The sequence below is a fragment of the Acanthopagrus latus genome, chromosome 11 (genome assembly GCF_904848185.1).
Source record: "Acanthopagrus latus isolate v.2019 chromosome 11, fAcaLat1.1, whole genome shotgun sequence".
In the NCBI taxonomy this organism is placed as follows: domain Eukaryota; kingdom Metazoa; phylum Chordata; class Actinopteri; order Spariformes; family Sparidae; genus Acanthopagrus; species Acanthopagrus latus.
In genome coordinates this window covers 29,916,777-29,935,998 of record NC_051049.1, presented here as the reverse complement: position 1 = coordinate 29,935,998, position 19,222 = coordinate 29,916,777, and positions in this window count along the sequence as shown.

The window sequence follows — 19,222 nt, the reverse complement described above, 5'->3', positions numbered from 1 at the left end:
CTTCTTATTCTCATAGGTCTGATCTTTTACTGTTGAAGGCAGGAATTTTACTTAATTTTAGTAATAGAGTATGTTTAAGCTGTGCTATTGATAATTTACTTCAGTAAGTGTGAATACTTTTCCCACTGATCTGAACGAGGTGCAGCAACTGAGGAATAAACATTTCTTTACAATATGAAATCCAATTTTTTTTCTCATGGTCTTAACTTCTATTTGTATGATCTATGATACTTAAATCCGGACTCTTTCGTATCTGATTTTATATTATTTTTCAGTCCTGTCTTTAGTATTTTGCTTTTTTTTTCTTTTTTAAAAAAAAAGGCAACTGAGATTTGAGTATTCTGACTCATTTGTTTCCATAGATATTGTTTGTTATTATTAAAAACAACCTGAACAAACCTGCCCCAGATAATAAGAATTAAACTTTACCAGACCAGTTTAACCTCAAAGAGTTTGGAGAGAGAAAGACTGTCTTTTAGGAAATTTAAGCCCAGAGTATGACCCAGAGCTGAGTGCTGTATTTCCCGTATGACAACAGGGACACCTTCTGGCCAGAGGCAGCAACTGATAATAGAAAAAAAGCATTTGATCTGTGTGCTTTAAATATGTACTTTGAATTCTTACAAAGACAAATAATAATAATAATAATAATAATAATAATAATAATAATAATAATAATAATAATAAGCAGCTCAAAATGGTGGGAACCTGTGTGTCTCTCTATCTCAACACATTGCTGCCACAAATACAACCCAGGCTGGCCCATATAATTCCTATTTTGCATTCGACGCACATTGGATTTTTTTTTTATCTTCCTCAGACGCACGTCCTTAAATTAGGGAATGAATTTGCGCTCCTTGGGGGTTCAGCGAAAAGAGGAGGCGTGTTCTGGCGCAAACGTTCCCTGGTGCTATTTTGCTGTTCCAGAAAACAACTCCGCAACAGACCAGGAAAAACATGGTCTAGAGTCAGGACAACAGGAGCAGGTGGCGCGTTTGGAGGCCCACGCTCCATGGCTGCAGCAATCCTCTCCAGACTTGAGGCGATGCGCCTGAGAGGCCGCAGCAACATCACCACCCAGCCAAGACGGGCATTAATGCCTTGCCACATCCCGGACAGCTCCTGCTCCAGCATATCAAACCCGGTTTGCTGGAGCTGCAGGAACGGGTGGTCGTAACGAGAGTCTGACAATGCTGCCACGGTGTGTAGTGGGTCTGGAGCCTCTGCACATGGGTGTTTGCGTTGCTGCCCCCTCAGCTGGCCCTTGCGGCCTGTGTGCACTGCTCCCGAGGCCAGGGTCTTCTTCCTGCGAAAATGCATTACATTGTTTTGATTTATTGTATGGCTATGTTAAATTTATTTCATGTCAGTAATGATTAAAAAGATTTTCATGAGAAATCTCTATGTATGTGAACTCGATTTGTAAGTGGGGTTGGACAGCTAGTGTATTGGGTTGGGTGCAGACTTCCAAGCCCCCAAATCCCTCAACGCTTTCAGCGGTGAGAGTGGACGCAGCAATGTCCTCTGCTGGCGTCAGGTCTTGATTAGAGGCAGATCCACTTCCAGTTATAGGCCCTACAACGTGTCCGATAGTTGACAGCAAACTTGGACTTCCCCCTTCCTCTGACGTCGTGGTAGCGCTTGCGGCACTGGTGCGATGTCCTGGGGATGCCAGCCGTAGAAACAGCTGTGGCAATTTCCTCCCACTCCTGTTTAACCAAAGCTAATTTGGGTGGGTTTCTCCCATCCCCATACAATTCCACTTCTCTTTACGGCCCTGACAAGAACGTAGGTCTCCTCGGCGTGCGCCTGGCAAATCCGCCATGGAACAATCGCGCCTGCTTTTAAAGAGAATGTGAGATGACGCTCTAATTCGTTTATTGCATGTTATGCCCAAACCACGCCTGTGAGTAATGTAGCTACTTCAGACCAACCCATTTTAGATGAGGGCACAAGAGTCATTTATCCCACCAGCATGGTAGCAACAGTGCCTGAGAGCCGCCCGCAAAGCTACTTGGATTTTGCATTTGATACTTGCGTTTCAGATAGTTAAGACAGAGCCCTATGAGTTATATAGGTAACAATGGCTCCAGCTATCACTGGACTCATCAAAAGCAAACAAGGAAACATTTGTTGTTCCAGGAAGAAACACACAAAGAGAAGGGAAGATTTCACTACAAACCTCCACGGAGAGAGATCAGTTTTTGTAGGGAAAAAATAAATCACATCGTCAACCTGCTACAACTCCAAACACTGAATGTGAGTTAATCTAATTTATAAAATAATTAAAAAACATAACATTATTAATTTAGTAATGTTTCTGTGTACATTATGGTGATCTCTATTGGTTATTATTCCTTCATTTGTTTGTCTATAAAAGATACATTTTTAGTTTTTCTCAGACTCTTCTTCAACTTACACCACACCAGTTTCATCTGTATTCTGAAGGGTTTTTTAGAGAGGGTTGTTCATATGTCATTTCAACATTAACCTAATTACATTTTATTCTTGAAAAAATGACAAAAATTAGTATAAAATGGCTGGGTTAAAGGAGAACTTCGGTCAATTTAAACATGCAGCTTCATTGCTCAAGCTACCCTTGACTTGCTAGTACCGAAGATGCGGACACATTTGGTCCAACCATTACAGGGCTCTGTGAACAGAGAGTTAGCATTGACAGCCAACAGCATAGAGTCAGAACTTTACACTGTGTTTTAAGCGTCTTAACATGCTCCACATCTCACCCCAAAAGTCATGCAACATCAGCAGACACCTTACAGCACAGCACTGTAGTGTGTATGACTCAAAATGAATAAAAAAGTAGTTAAAACAGTGAGTTTGTGCAAGTAGCTACATACCGATTTGTTGACATCCGTGTCTTCCGGTAGCTAGACCGATCTAGTCAATCCGTCGAGCGTGTGCTTACTCCCTCACTGGCAGAGACGGAAACTTGAATTTTGCAGACAGAAACATATTCCAGCATTTTCATTTTTCTGTTCATAATGTACATGTCCATGTTACAGCCTGTCATGAGCCATGAGCCTCACAATTGCCTGTCAATACTAGACCATGACCATGCATACCAAATTTGGTGAAATTCCATCTGATGGTCTTTGAGATACATATGTGTGGCATTTAAAGCACCCCCTATAGGTTGAACTCAACATGCTATGTGTGACGGCCCTGTTGAGCATCTGCTTGTCCTCTCTGCTCTCCCTCTCTGGTGGCTGAGCAGCTGACTGCTGCTATGGCCTACAACCTGCTGTGGTTTGGTGTTTGCTGTCTTAAATACATATAGACATGCACACACACACTACATTTGATACAACACACACCCACATTATGTTCTTTTCAGGTTGTTTAGTTAAATAAATACTGAAATCGTCTCAGAGCTCTGTGTGTCTCCTCTCCTTTGTTTCAACCTGAGAGCCAGGGTTGTAACAAATGGGGGCTCGTCCAGGATTCTGAAAGCCTGGATAGTATGGTGGCTTGGTAGGTTTCAGCTGTGTGGTGTTGTTGGCTTCATCAGTGGTCTGTTGTGGTGAGTACCAAAAGCTGATGTTGTTGCTGCAGCCTGCGGAAAGCATTTGTTTGGGGAGAGGTTTTCACATCTCTGTGGAAATGTGTGTTGGGTCAGTGTGTGATGAGGTTGTAGGCTCAGGATTTGGTGTTGCTAACCTGCCTGCATTTTGTTGCCCTTAATCATTGTGGTGCTTTGAAACAGCCTAAGTTAGTGGAACTACTTTTCCGGTAAGCATAAGAACAACCTCCACCCGTGAGCTCGTTGTTTATTGTTTTAGTTTGTTATTTTTGTGCACTAGCGTGGCCACAGCAAGTTCTGCTTTGGGTACACCTCCGTGACTGTCCAGGTGGGCTGCTATTTCGATAGTTGCCCGGCCGGGTCATTGGGTTCTGTGTTTCAATTTCCCACCAATGCTAGTGCATGAAGACTAGGGTTGAGAGAGTCAGCTAGCTTCCTGGTTAGGTAGTCAGCTAGGGGAAACGATGTTCCACATTTTGGCTGTTGCCCTGGGTTAAGGGGAATTTGTCCAAGTGTTGTGCTGTGCAGGTTAGTCTAACTTGAGTTTTGCCAGGGAAATTTTTTTTTTGTATCGGTGTTTTTTTTTCCTTTTGAGTTTGGTTGCTGTGGGGTGAACCATGTCTGCTGTTGAGTTTTTGCAGAATCCCAGGGAGGATCTGTTAAACACCTTCACTAAAGAGCAGTTATTTAAGGTGGCTGACTATTTTGATGTGGAAATCCCTAGTAAGGCCCTCAAGGACTGTATCTTGAGTACGATTAAGGATCATTTGGTGCAGTTGGGGGTGTTGCCTGCTGCTGTTGAAAGCGGTGATGCTGTAAATGCATCAACTCCTACCTTACCTACTGTTTTTCCCCAGGTCAGTCCCCCAGAGCAGTCTTTGAAATTTGTGCGGCCTGTGGTTGGCATGTCTTTGACTTTTGAGCAACAAAAAGAGTTGTTGACCCTGCAGCATAAATTGGAAATGGAACGGGAGGAAAAGGCTCAGGAGAGGGCCCAGGTTCTTCGTGCTCAGGCACATGCTGTTGAACTGGAGAAACTGAAATGCACCGCCAAGATACGTGAGGCTGAATTACTTCAGCAGAGGGAACAGCAACAAGTTGAACGTTACAAGCTAGATTTGTTAAAGGAGGGTAAGATGGTTAATCCAGCGTCGGGTAACATGGGAGTCCATGGAGCTGGTGGGTCTCCGTATTTTGATGTGTCTTCATGTTTACGGTTGGTGCCAAAATTTTCAGAGCGGGACCCTGACACGTTTTTCTTACTCTTTGAGCGGTTAGCCAGAAACAGGAATTGGAGTGATTCAGAGCAGACCTTGCTGCTCCAGTGTGTGTTTACGGGGAAGGCCCAGGAAGCCTATGCTGCTTTATCAATGTCAGACAGCGAAAACTATCTGATGGTCAAACAGGCCTTGTTAAAGGCTTATGAATTGGTACCGGAGGCATATCGGCAGAAGTTCAGGGGCGTCCGGAGGCAGGACCGGGAAACATACGTTGAATTTGCACGTGAACTGTCTACTCTTTTTGGCCGTTGGCGGCTGGCCTCTGAGGTTAAGACTTTTGAACAACTGTGTGAACTGGTTTTGATGGAACAATTCAGAGAAACTCTTCCCGAGAACCTAACCACTTATCTGAGTGAGAGGAGTGTTGAAACTTTAGCTGAGGCTGCTGTTTTAGCCGATGAATATGCTTTGACGCATAAAGTCCGGGGAGAAAATGGACGTAAGGGCGGAGCTAGTGGTTATCTCAGGAGTTCAGGGAGTGACTCTCCTGGTTTTAAACCAGCTAGCCATGTTGGCAAATGGGATTCTAGTCGAACTTGTAACTATTGTTTGGGAAATGGTCACTGGAAAGCTGACTGTCCTGTTTTACGATCCAAGCACAAGTCCCACACAGGTTACCATCCTGTTAAACCTGCAGCCTTAGTTGCTCCTCTGCGAGGGACAGTGAACATGCTGCGTGAGAAGGCTGAGGCCATCGCTGCAGTACAGCAGCACACTAAGCCTGTTGCACTGGTTTCCCGACTCTCATTTGAGGAGCCGTTGTGTCCCTCTGAGAAATCTGTTGTAAACCCTTCAGAGAAAAAACACAACCTTGACAAGGTTGAAGATATTGATCCGGGTTATCGAAAACATGTGAGTGAGGGGGTTGTTTCTTTGGTTGGGGGTGAGGAAAAAGTTCCAGTCAAAATCCTGAGAGATTCTGGTGCTCTGGACTCTTTCATTGTAGCCTCTATATTGCCATTTTCAACAGACACTGCCACTGGAGACTCTGTGCTGGTGAAAGGTATGGGGTTGAATGTGTTTCCAGTGCCTTTGCATAGGGTTGTCATCTTTTCAGATCTGGTTAAAGGGGAGGTGTCTTTGGCAGTGCGGCCGGCTCTTCCAGTTCAAGGGGTGCAGGTGATTTTGGGGAATGATCTGATCGATGGTCCATTTCCTGAGTCTCCTCACTCATTAGTTGTCACCTCTTTGCCAGCTCTTGGCCCGGTGGAGGTTGAGTGTGAGGAATTCAAACAGATTTTTCCAGCGTGTGTGGTCACAAGGTCACAGACACTAAACAAAAATGACTTGGTGGTTAAAGACAAAAATGTTCCACATGTCCAATTTCCTTTACCTGCCTTTCCATTCTCTGTCTCAAAAGCTGAGCTGGTGAAGGAGCAGCAGAGGGATCCTGCTCTGATAGAGCTGCTCCAGCAGGCGCGTCCAGTGGAGGAGATGGAGAGTGTGGCGCAGGGGTATTTCTTTGAAGATGACATGTTGGTGAGGAAATGGTTGCCCCAGGGCGAAAGGTTTGTCGGTGACGCCATTTTCCAAATTGTGGTTCCATCTGGACTGAGGGCTGGCATATTGAAAACTGCTCATGATATGGGACATGTGGGGATTAAAAAGACCTATGACAAGGTTTTGCAGTATTTTTATTGGCCTCGGCTGAAGAAAGACATCGCTGCCTATATTAAAACATGCCATACTTGTCAGCTCACAGGTAAACCAAACCAGGGCATTAAGCCAGCTCCTTTGCATCCTATAGCAGTTGCAAATCAACCATTTGAACATTTGTTAATTGATTGTGTTGGCCCACTACCCAAGTCTAAGTCTGGAAGTTTGTATCTTTTTACAGTGATGTGTCAGACAACTCGTTATCCGGCTGCTTTTCCCCTGCGCAACATAACGACAAAATCAGTGTTGAAAGCTTTGACACAGTTCATGTCTGTTTTTGGTATTCCTAAGGTGGTTCAAAGCGATCAGGGAACCAATTTTACATCAGGGATGTTTGCAGATACTCTGGAAAAGCTTCATATTAAACACATCCAGTCAACTGCTTATCATCCTGAGAGTCAGGGGGCAATTGAACGCTTTCATCAAACTCTCAAGTCACTTTTGCGCTCATATTGTACTGAGTTGGATCGTGATTGGGAGGAGGGACTGCCATGGCTAATGCTGGCAGCTCGTGAGGTCACACAAGAGAGCACTGGCTTTAGTCCAAATGACCTTGTGTTGGTCACCCAGTTCGTGGTCCTTTGGCTGTGTTACAGTCTGATTGGAAGAAATCTCCTCCTCCGGAAGAACTAACAGATTATGTAAATGGGTTCAAGAGACGGTTGTATGAGTCAGTAAAGATGGCAAAACTAAATTTAGAAAAGGCTCAAGATAAGATGAAGCGACTGTATGATCGCCGAGCTGAGGTGCATGTCTTTTGCCCCGGTGATCAGGTCCTAGCCAGCCTCCCGGTGGTGGGATCTCCTTTTCAGGCTAGGTTTGGGGGGCCTTATTCTATTGTTCGACAGGTTACAGATTTAAATTATCTGATTTCCACTCCTGACAGACGGAAGACTACCCAATTGTGTCACGTTAATATGTTGAAACCCTATTTTCCACGTACTAGTGGGGGGGAAGTGAAGCCGGTGGCTTTGGTGTCTTCAGTGTCTTCAGTGGGGGATGTGGTCTCTCCATCCTTGGATGATGGAGAGGAGAAGATTGAGAGTCCAGATGTTGGTGTGTTGCAGGGCAGGCTTAAAAATTCAGAGTCCCTGAGAAATTTGGAAAGATTGTTGGGACATTTGCCAACAGCACAGGGGAAGGAGCTGTCCGATCTCATTTTGTCATTTCCTGTTTTGTTCTCAGACACTCCTACAAGGACACACCTCATAGAGCACGATATTGAGGTGAGCGATGCGGCGCCAATTCGTCAGAGGTTTTACCGGTTCCCTCAGGAGAAACAAACTCAGTTAGAGGCAGAGGTGAAATACATGTTAGAGCATAAAATTGCTGAACCGTCCTGCTCTAGCTGGGCTTCCCCGTGTGTGCTGGTTAGTAAACCTGATAAAACTTTCAGACCCTGCACTGATTTTCGTAAAGTAAATAACATCACAAAGCCAGACTCTTATCCACTTCCTCGCATGGAGGATTGTGTAGATCAGGTGGGCACTGCAAAATATGTCAGCAAATTTTATCTTTTAAAGGGGTATTGGCAAGTGCCATTGTCAAAACGTGCTCAAGAAATTGCTGCGTTCATAACACCTTCAGGCCTTTACTCCTACACTGTCATGCCATTTGGCTTAAGAAATGCCCCTGCCACCTTTCAACGGCTAATGAACCAAGTGGTAGCAGGTTTAAAGGGGTGTGCAGTATACTTGGATGATGTTGTCATTTACAGTGAAACCTGGGTAGAGCATGTTGTTCAGATCCGTGCTTTGTTTGAGCGGTTGGCTTGGGCAAACCTGACCATTAACCTAGCAAAGTGTGAGTTTGCTCAAGGTACAGTGACTTATTTGGGAAAAGTCGTTGGCCAGGGTCAGGTGCGTCCAGTTAGAGCTAAAGTCATAGCCATTGATCAGTTTCCAACTCCCACCACTAAGAAAGAGCTGATGCAGTTTCTGGGTATGGTAGGTTACTACCGAGGATTTTGCAAGAATTTCTCCTCGGTAGTTGCACCTCTTACTAAGCTCCTGAGTTCGAAGGTTAAATTTGACTGGTCCTCTCAGTGTCAACGTGCTTTTGTGAATGTTAAAAATCTGATTTCCTCTGCTCCTGTCTTGGCAGCTCCCCGGCTAGGTGATCCTTTCCACCTTCAGGTCGATGCCAGCAATTTGGGAGCTGGAGCAGCACTTCTGCAGACTGGTCCTGATGGTATTGACCATCCAGTCGGGTTTTTCTCCAGAAAATTCAATTCTTATCAGTTGAATTACTCCATTGTTGAAAAAGAGGCCCTGGCCCTCATTTGGGCCCTGCAACATTTTGAAGTATATGTTGGTGGAGGTAGAACCGTAGTAGTTTATACTGATCATAACCCGCTAACGTTCCTGCACTCATTACAAAATCCAAATCGGCGTCTGATGAGGTGGTGCTTGTTTTTACAGCCCTTTAACCTAGATATTCGTCATATCAAAGGGTCCGAGAATATTGTTGCTGATGCCCTGTCACGTGCTCTGACTTAAGTAGACAGTGTCCATTTATTCTTTCAGCTGAGCCTCTCTCCCCACTCTTAATTTGCTTCTTAGGTACCAAAGTTGCTGAGCTGGAGGGGATCGAGGGAGCAGTTTAGAGTGTACTTGTATTGCTGTATTACCATGTTGTGTCTTCTGTGTTTTACAGGACTCACTTTAGTTTCTCGGATACCCGTTGGCTCCTCTTTTTATGGGGGGGGATGTGACGGCCCTGTTGAGCATCTGCTTGTCCTCTCAGTGCCTTCTAGGAGAACCAGGAAGCAGTGGGCCGTCCTAAGCAGACCACACCTTAGGGTGTGGCATCACTGATAAAAAGCTGCCTCAGTCAGTCTGCGCTCTCTCTCTGGTGGCTGAGCAGCTGACTGCTGCTATGGCCTACAACCTGCTGTGGTTTGGTGTTTGCTGTCTTAAATACATGTAGACATGCACACACACACTACATTTGATACAACACACACCCACATTATGTTCTTTTCAGGTTGTTTAGTTAAATAAATACTGAAATCGTCTCAGAGCTCTGTGTGTCTCCTCTCCTTTGTTTCAACCTGAGAGCCAGGGTTGTAACATATGGTAGGCAGATTCCCAGTACAGTCATGAACCTACCCACCAAGTTTTGTGATGATAGAGCAAAGGGTGTCGAAATTATGGCCAATCATTTCTCAGCCCCGCCCATTGCGACAATACATTGGTCCGTGGTGGCCATGTTTTTGACCAGTCTGGCTCATTCATTGTAGAAATTTGTCTTTTCATCCCCTGAAGCCCTATACCAAATTTAGAGTTGATAGAGTCAATCTTTCAAAAGTTATATTCATTGTACTGTCAAATTTAAAGCCAATCAGACTTACGGTGTGAGGGGTGTGGCCTTCCCAAAAGCACATTTTCAAGCCTTAGTTACAGTGCTATCATGTGGCTGACTGGGCTCATATTTTTATAAAAGTTGATGCACATCTTTGCCAATCATTGGGCCAAGTTTTAAGTTTCTGGCCCATTCCAGCTCATGGGAATTTTGCAGTAGCTAGCGTGTTGGCACAGGCCTGGTGACATGTGACATGTGACCCTACATGAAGGGATCTCAGACTGGCTGTCCTGTACGTCAATCAGGTGGCATAGACTCGACCTGTTGTAGAATGCCCTCTGCTGGATGCCAACACTCATAACCTGGTTGGAGGGTGTTCCGTCCCTTTTTATTCTATGTTTCAAACATTCATTTATCGACCATTATAAATGCCAATATAAGAGAGTTTGGAAAACTCTCGGTATTGGCCTGTTGATAAATTGGTCGCGCTCTAGTTTTAATCTCATCCAACCTCTACGCCCACCTACACTCACACACTGCTCATCTGAAACACACAAACTTGAGTGCACCAACACTGGTATTTCTCCTATCACTCCAATTAATTGATTATCCTCAGATACACATGCACTCACATGTATCCATGCAGATGAACACATCAATACATTTATAGAGGTAAATAGCTTACTCTAGATTAACTTGCCAGCAAATGTGTACACACACGCCATTATTGATGACACCATTTAAGTCCTGTGGAGCAGTATGCTGTTGTGATGTGTTTATTCAAAGAACACCGGTAAACTGGTGGACTGACAGGCACAGAGTGGATGTGAGCCGGTGAGTGGACCCAGAGCATATGACACTGCAGCATTTTATACAGTAAGAACAAAGGAGACAAAATGGCAGGTTCAAACACTAGGAAAAAAAGATGGGTGGGGGGAGTGTGGAGAGTGTAATCAGCTCATCACAGCTGATCACATCAGTTTGATCACATTTAACATGGTAATCAAATCGGTCCTAAATGTCTTTTGATTAAGGGGATAGGAGACAGACGGGAATAATCATTTAAGGTTTGGAGGTCAAAGGGCTCCGTCACTCCAAATATGTATTTTCTTCCTCACCGTCATCACCCTCGTCTGTTCTAGCTATTACACCTTGTTTTTAATTTCGTTAAGATTTTGACAAGCCCCCAAGCTAAAGCTTGGTCTTTGTGAAAGTCCTTTTTCTGAACATATCCCTAACTCTGCAGATTAATCAGAGTGCAAATTACCTGCCTGCCCGAAAAAGTGCAATCCTACACATTTTGCTGTGCTTGGTGATTTCCCTCTGAAGACAGGCCATGTTATTTTCCCCAACCCTGCAGCGGTCCTGGCATGCAAATCACCATAAAATTAAATTTGAAAAACTGCACATGTACTCCTGGTGCTCTTAAAGTGCAAACTGCATACATATCAGGCCAGGATCACACACCACAGCAAAGGTCTCCACATAAAAGGCTATCTAATAGCTAACTGAGTCGCGAGGTTTGAAGCAGGGATGGCTAATAAGAATTAAAATGCGGAGGCACTGCATGCCTGTGAAGTGTCTACGACTTCCTAGTGATATGTCCCTGAGAAGAGACACGCTGACAAACACCACTGCCATAGCAGGACTCTGAGATGCTGCTGCTTGTTCAACATTGTCTACAAAGCTGTGTCAAATATCAAATAACACCACATCAAAGGATTTTCGGTTTTCACACTGATATGGGATGTACTTACTTTGCATTTATATACACCAGATGAGGCCCAGGCTTTGGCTTCCCTCTTTCCTGTGAGTTTTGAAAGTTAGGTCATTTGACTTTACCACATGCACCATATTGTTAGCCATACTCATGGGTCCAGTACCCATTAATATGGAGTGTTCAATAATAGTCACCTCTAGTCAGAGTGCGTTATATGCTCTTGCTCCTACAGTTGAATGTTTGAGCTTTACTCTGTAGCATGATGTATGTGCAGAGTTGACAATAAAAGGCTGGTTTGTGATATCACAAAAATTTTGGATGCCAATCTTGGTCCAGTATTCAGTATGCACAAGTGTGAAGTAGAATCTTGAAGTCTGAATTTTATGAGGAATATTATTTTAATATTTGAGCTTTTATTTCAAAATACAGTTTTTCAATAATCTGTTTACATTTCCTTATCATATTTGTTCCAATTGTATGTTTATCTGATTACCTTATAATATCACATTCTATTTTAGTTCACATTTTATAACAGTGGTGCAATTTCAGGGGAGGTACTGGTAGTGGTGAAAAGATTAATTATCTTGATCTGCAGACTTAATGTTTGTTAATGTTAATTTTTGGTCTCCATGATTGTTATTATTAGTACTTAGATCAAAAATCACTGTATTTATGAAAAACAATGTTGGTGCTGTTTATTCCCACAGATGTCACAGTTACAGGATCTGGTTATTATAGACAGATTCAATATTTATCTGTCATGTATCACCACAGTAACAGCGTTACATACATTAGAAGCTGCACACACTCATAAAAACATTATAAAAATATATCCTGTGGTTTGGTGTCGACCTGTATACTGAATAAGGACTAGTTAACATTTATAATCATCAGAGAACGTTACAGATGTTGTTTTTGTTTCCTATGTGCTTCCTGAATATATACGTACGTGTGTGAAAGTCTCATCTCTAACATGGAAAGCACAATACAAAAGACTTATCACGATCCTGCTCATCCGGGAGGTCTCGGAAGTATCTATAAGCTGCGCAATCCTAGCGGTTTTGACAAACAGTTCCAGTGTATTGATGTGTTTTCTAAAAACGGATGGGTCAGATGTCTTAAGAACAAATCAGGAGTGTGTATTACAAAAGCTTTTAACAACATTCTGAGTGACGGCCGTATACCTACGAAACTCCAAACAGACATGGGCACAGAGTTTTATAATAAACACTTCCAACAGCTAATGGATCAGTATGAAATCCAACATTTTACAACATCAAACGAGACTAAGGCTAGTGTGGTGGAGTGATTTAACAGAACCTTTAAGACTCGAATGTGGAGATATCTATCGTCTGTTAATTCTCGTAGATATGTTGAGGGACCTGGTTGCCTCTTATAACAAATCTCACCATAGATCGATAAAGATGACCCCTGATGCTGTTAATAAAGACAACGAGATAACAGTCTTTAACAATCTATTTAAGTGATATTGTGAATTATCAGCTAGTTGGGGATCGTTATTTACCACTTCTTTGATGTAAAAAATGTGTAGGATGAGCCAAGGCATATGCCCACTCTGACTTATGACAAACCGCACTACACATCGCTCTCCAAATTGGTTATAGATAATATAGAGATCTCATTTAAAAAACGATCAAAACCAGTATATACCCTTTGCATTTAGTAATCATCAAGCTGGCACTTCAGGCCTGTGAAACAGTTTTACCATTTGGAAAATGACACACATCCCGTTGGCTTGTGATGATGGTAGATAAATGTCATATTATATGAACCAGGCCGGGGGAGACTTGCCAGGCTTTATAGGGGCCAGTACACAATATGGTAATGGTTTAGAAGGGATACTTCGTAGTCTATATAGGATCGCATTGCCTTTGTTAAAAAGCGGGTTCAGTCTGGTTAAACCCCATTTAAAGACAGCTGCCACAAATATAGCAGGGGATGTTGTATAAATTATTGCATGAAATACACTGTCAATACACTGGATGGGAGTGGACCTTTATAAAGACCTCCTTCCAGACCTGGGCGTAGACGTAAAAGAGTTGTTAAAAAATGCAAAGCCGTCAAAAAGAAGTCAGTCACCAGGAGTTACAGAGCTCCGAACAGACATCCCAGGACTTTGTCTAGAGACATATTCTAGGCTAGAATTCTAGGAAGACAACCATGGTTCTCATTCATAACCAGTCTGAAGAATGTGTGAAGACCGAGTTGTATCTGTTTGACGTTCCCTACACCCAGATATCTAAAATCTACTTATGTTGAAATCCCTCCTGTTTCTGCGATAATGGACACAGGTCCTCTGGAATTTTACATATTGGCTAGTGGGGAGGACTACCTGGACCTGAACAAATTGTATCTTTATACACGTGTGAGGATTACAAATGCAGGATGCAGCAAATGCAGCAGAAGTTGGATTTATAAACCATCCAGGATGCACCTTATTCTCACAGGTTGATATAATGCTGGGAGACAGGCTTATAACACAATCCTCTAACACATATCCATATCAAGGCATATTTGAATGTTTAATTAACTAAGGGAAAGACACTCTGGATACACAATTCAGCACAGGTTTGTTTTGTAAGCACACCAGCAGCCATATGGATGACACATCCATAGTTGGGGACAACAGAGGGTTGGCGACCAGAGGTACATATGCTAGAAACAGTCGAATTGTGGAGTTAATGGAGTTGTTTTTTCAAGAAAAACTACTGCTAAATGGTATTGATATTTCTCTGAAATTTATATGGTCAAAAGACGAATTCTCTCTTATGACTGCTGCAAATGTACAATATCATGTTAAGATTATGTCTGCCAGTGTATTTGTAAAAAAAGTCTCTGTAGTCCCAACGGTGTGCTTGGCTCACAGCAGAGCTCTACAGCATTCTAATGCTAAATAAGCTATAGACAGAGTCACTTTGAAAACTTTCTCCATCCCCGCCGCAACTAGAGTGTGCAACCAGGAAAATCTCTACATTGGCCAGATCCCTAAATTTGTTATTATCGTATTTGTCGATAACGAATGATACACAGGAAGTTATACTCATGATCCATCTAATTTTGAGAACTATGATACAGAGTTTATAAATCTGTATGCTGGTGGACAGTCTTTTCTGCGCCCTACTCACTTCTCATTCCCTAAGGTGTTAAACTTGTGAGGGAAATATCTTTTCATCATATCCTCAAAGCCTAAGGCTGCGGGTAATTTCAATAAGCGCGTAGGTAGAAAGCTGAAAGAAGCTATCCAGCGCTGTTTCTATGCTCTGTCGTATACATTAAAATGACCCTGCTGCCTCTCACTGTCAGCTCGGGGGTTATTCCTTGTTTGACAAAGTACTCTAGCAGAAAATATTTGTCAAATCCTGATGCGTTATGCGCTATGAATGTATATTCATTAAATCTGGGTGCTCTATAGTAGTTCACAAATGCTTTCACAAAATCTTAACCTGTGAAACAGAACATATTTTCCCCGTCAGTGTCTTTTACACAGCAGAAATGTGCCTCATGTCTGCCATTATGATGCCGTGTCTCAAATATTTTGTACTTTTTTTTCATCAGATCTTCCCTCTTCATAGGCTGGATATAACACTGATAGTGTAGTGCCTTGCCATCCATTATTTCTTGAGCACAGTGTCGACACCTAATAGGCACACACTTGTGTGTTTTGCCTTTTTCTCCTACTGTATAGATACGGCTGCATGCCTCACAGCATTTATGCATGTTGCATGGTATCTTTTTGTGTACTTCCTCCACTAGCTTGTGTTGCTTGAAACATGAATTGAGATTTACATATGCATCTGCAATCGTCACATTTCCTGGTGTTGTTTGGATGTTCATGACATGCGTCTGTAAAACAGACATTGCATCTGAGTTTACAGTTATGACACAAGGCCATTTCATATGTCTCATAACAATATTCACACACGTACACTATATTACCAAAAGTATTCGCTCACCTGCCTTTACTCATTCTATGAACTGAAGTGCCATCCCATTCCTAACTCATAGAATTCAATATGATGTCGGTCCACCTTTTGCAGCTATTACAGCTTCAACTCTTCTGGGAAGACTGTCCACAAGGTTGAGGAGAGTGTTTATAGGAATTTTTGACCATTCTTCCAAAAGCGCATTGGTGAGGTCACACACTGATGTTGGTCGAGAAGGCCTGGCTCTCAGTCTCCGCTCTAATTCATCCCAAAGGTGTTCTATCGGGTTCAGGTCAGGACTCTGTGCAGGCCAGTCAAGTTCATCCACACCAGACTCTGTCATCCACGTCTTTATGGACCTTGCTTTGTGCACTGGTGCACAGTCATGTTGGAAGAGGAAGGGGCCCGCTCCAAACTGTTCCCACAAGGTTGGGAGCATGGAATTGTCCAAAATGTTTTGGTATCCTGAAGCATTCAATGTTCCTTTCACTGGAACTAAGGGGCCAAGCCCAGCTCCTGAAAAACAACCCCATACCATAATTCCTCCTCCACCAAATTTCACAGTTGGCACAATGCAATCTGAAATGTACCGTTCTCCTGGCAACCTCCAAACCCAGACTCGTCCATCAGATTGCCAGATGGAAAAGCGTGATTCATCACTCCAGAGAACGCGTCTCCACTGCTCTAGAGGCCAGTGACGGCGTGCTTTACACCATTGCATCCGACACCTTGCATTGCACTTGGTGATGTGTGGCTTGGCTGCAGCTGCTCGGCCATGGAAACCCATTCCATGAAGCTCTCTGCGTACTGTACTTGGGCTAATCTGAAGGTCACATGAAGTTTGTAGCTCTCTAGCAATTGACTGTGCAGAAAGTCGGCGACCTCTTTGCACTATGCGCTTCAGCATCCGCTGACCCCTCTCCGTCACTTTACGTGGCCTACCACTTCGTGGCTGAGTTGCTGTTGTTCCCAAACGCTTCCATTTTGTTATAATAGAGCTGACAGTTGACTGTGGAATATTTAGGAGCGAGGAAATTTCACGACTGGATTTGTTGCACAAGTGGCATCCTATGACAGTTCCACGCTGGAATTCACTGAGCTCCTGAGAGTGGCCCATTCTTTCACAAATGTCTTGTTTCACAGTCTGCATGCCTGAGTGCTTGAATTTATACACCTGGGGCCAGGCCAAGTGATTAGAACACCTGATTCTGATCATTTGAATGGGTGAGCGAATACTTTTGGTAATATAGTGTATGAAGTACCAAAGAATCCTCTCAGGTTTTCTATCAAATAATAATGATTATCCCATAGGTATAACCAGGTGGTTCAATTGCTGATATCACCATGTGTTTGTAGCACTCCAAAAGTTTGCGCCCAGCTGTATGATGTAATATTACAATTTGGTAATATTACAGGGATGGTTCTCTCAATGCCGCATTTAAAATACTACCAGGATGCGTCCCATCTAATGCACGATCAATCACGCCAGACAGCCTCTCTCTAATTCTCATGGGGACTAACTCAGGATTATCGAGACTAATGTCTCTGAAATCAAGACGCTGACACGACTCGAATGCATTAAAATTAGGTATATCACGGTTTTGTATTGGGGGTGTCACATCTTCATCATTAGAGGAAACAGGCGCCTCCTCATGCTCAACCCCTGCATTCTGTTCTAACCCTCTATCTTTGACACTGCCCCCTGTCTGATTTATAGAGCAAGACCTGTTAACACTGGAGGGGTCTACAGTGTTCGGCACAACTGTACCGTCAGTCTGAACAACAACAGAGCCATTATCAGCATCGTCAATCATATCAAGCCCTACGGCAACAACAGCAGCATCAACCTTATCATCATCACAACTATCTCAATGACATCATCGGCGTCACCATCGTCATTAACTAACACCAGAACATGGTCAGCATTAATGTCAAGGCCCGCAGTATTACCGTCATCAACATTGTGAATATCATCATCATCATCATCAGCAGCAGCAGCAGCAGTAGCACAAACAGCAGCAACAGCACCATCATCATTATTAGTACAGGCAACGCTAGCAACAGCACGAGCAGCACGACCTCGGGTGACAGCAATAATCGCCACCCGTCTTGTCAAGGCCTCGACTCGTTTAGTCTGAGCCTTAGCCCATCTAGACATTGTGTCGACCATCACCATAAGCCATTGTTTTGTGCAAACCGATTACATCTACCGTGAACACCTTCACTGACAATAGGTATGGTTCTCTCATCATCACTGTTCCATTCATCGTCGTTATCGCTGGTGTCTAAAACAGTCCATGCCCCATCTATGAGATTTAACTTTTTCAAAGGGGTGGCATAATGACAACTATTAAACGATTGTATTAAGCCTCTCCACCAGGTTATCAAGTAAAATGGAAACAGAGTTGTTACATGCCAAATGCTCCCTTAACAGCTGTCTCATATTTACCAGGTCCTCTTTGTACTGAGCATCAGAACTCCTCCATCGTTGTACTATTTTAGAATAAGGTTTTTGCTTTTTTTAACAGGTTTTTTTTTCTTCACATGCAGATTTTTTGGCAGTGTTGTTTTAACTCTGCAAATTCACTATTTAACTATGGCTGTTAGCTGGTCAAGTCTATCGGTCACAGAGGCGAGCAGATTAGTTAATGCTTGTGTCTCAATGTTAAGTGGTTCCACAAGGCCTAGACCACTTATGTATAGACTGTGTCCATATTGCCTAGCTAAATCGGTCAGTTCAGAACCCTGTGGGGGAGCAAAATGCTCTGGTGAGGCGTTTTTGGCACTATAATGACTAAGTTCCGAAGGCTTTAACACTAACTGGCCTTCTGAATTTTGTAAGAGGGGGCTGGAAATCTATACACATCATCAAAAACAGTATGTTAGTATGGATGTAACCCACTCCAATATATTGACAATTCCTATTTAAGTATTAAACAAAATAGTGTTTTATCGTCAAGGTCTCTTTGGTCCTCCTCAGTAGCTTTTTGTTTCCAAATAGCTAACCGTGCATCAAGTTTATTCCGCTCTGCTCTGAGGACTTCATCAGAAGTCAGTAATGACAACAATAATGAAAAGACACCATTTGAGTGACCTGTGAGCAGATGGAGATCAGCTCTATTTTGTAGAGATGATTCGCCACCTCCAACAGACAGAGCTGCAAAAAAACACATCACGCATTAATACATTTTCCATCTGTAAAAATGGTAAAACAAAGAAGTGTAACACATCAAAAACTTGGTTGTTAGTACCCGAGTTTTTGTCAATGTCCAGCACAGCAACCTCCATGCGATTACCTAATAAACAAAACCTTTAAAACACGATGCAAAACAATATTTACTACATCATACTAAAAATTATAGCATCATTAAAACAAATCTATCATGAATAGGATGATGAGATAATGATAATAATAATAATAATAATAATAATAATAATAATAATAATAATAATAATAATAACTCACCATTCAGAGAATCCATTGGTACTGCAATCAAAAATTGTCTTTTTCCAAAAGAATTTAACTATAGAAACTGGCAAAAATAGCGGATATAGAAAACTTAAAGTAGCTAGCATTAGCACACCCAAGAAAGCAGTAGGCCAGGAGAGAGAGAGAGAGAGAGAGAGAGAGAGAGAGAGAGAGAGAGAGAGCTATTCTTTACAGTTAGCTATATATGTGCTCAGATATCCACACCCACTAAGCTGGATCCCGCTCAATAGTCGGGTATCAGCAAAGGGGAGGGCAAAAATGTGTGTTAAGAAATATAAAAAAATTGAA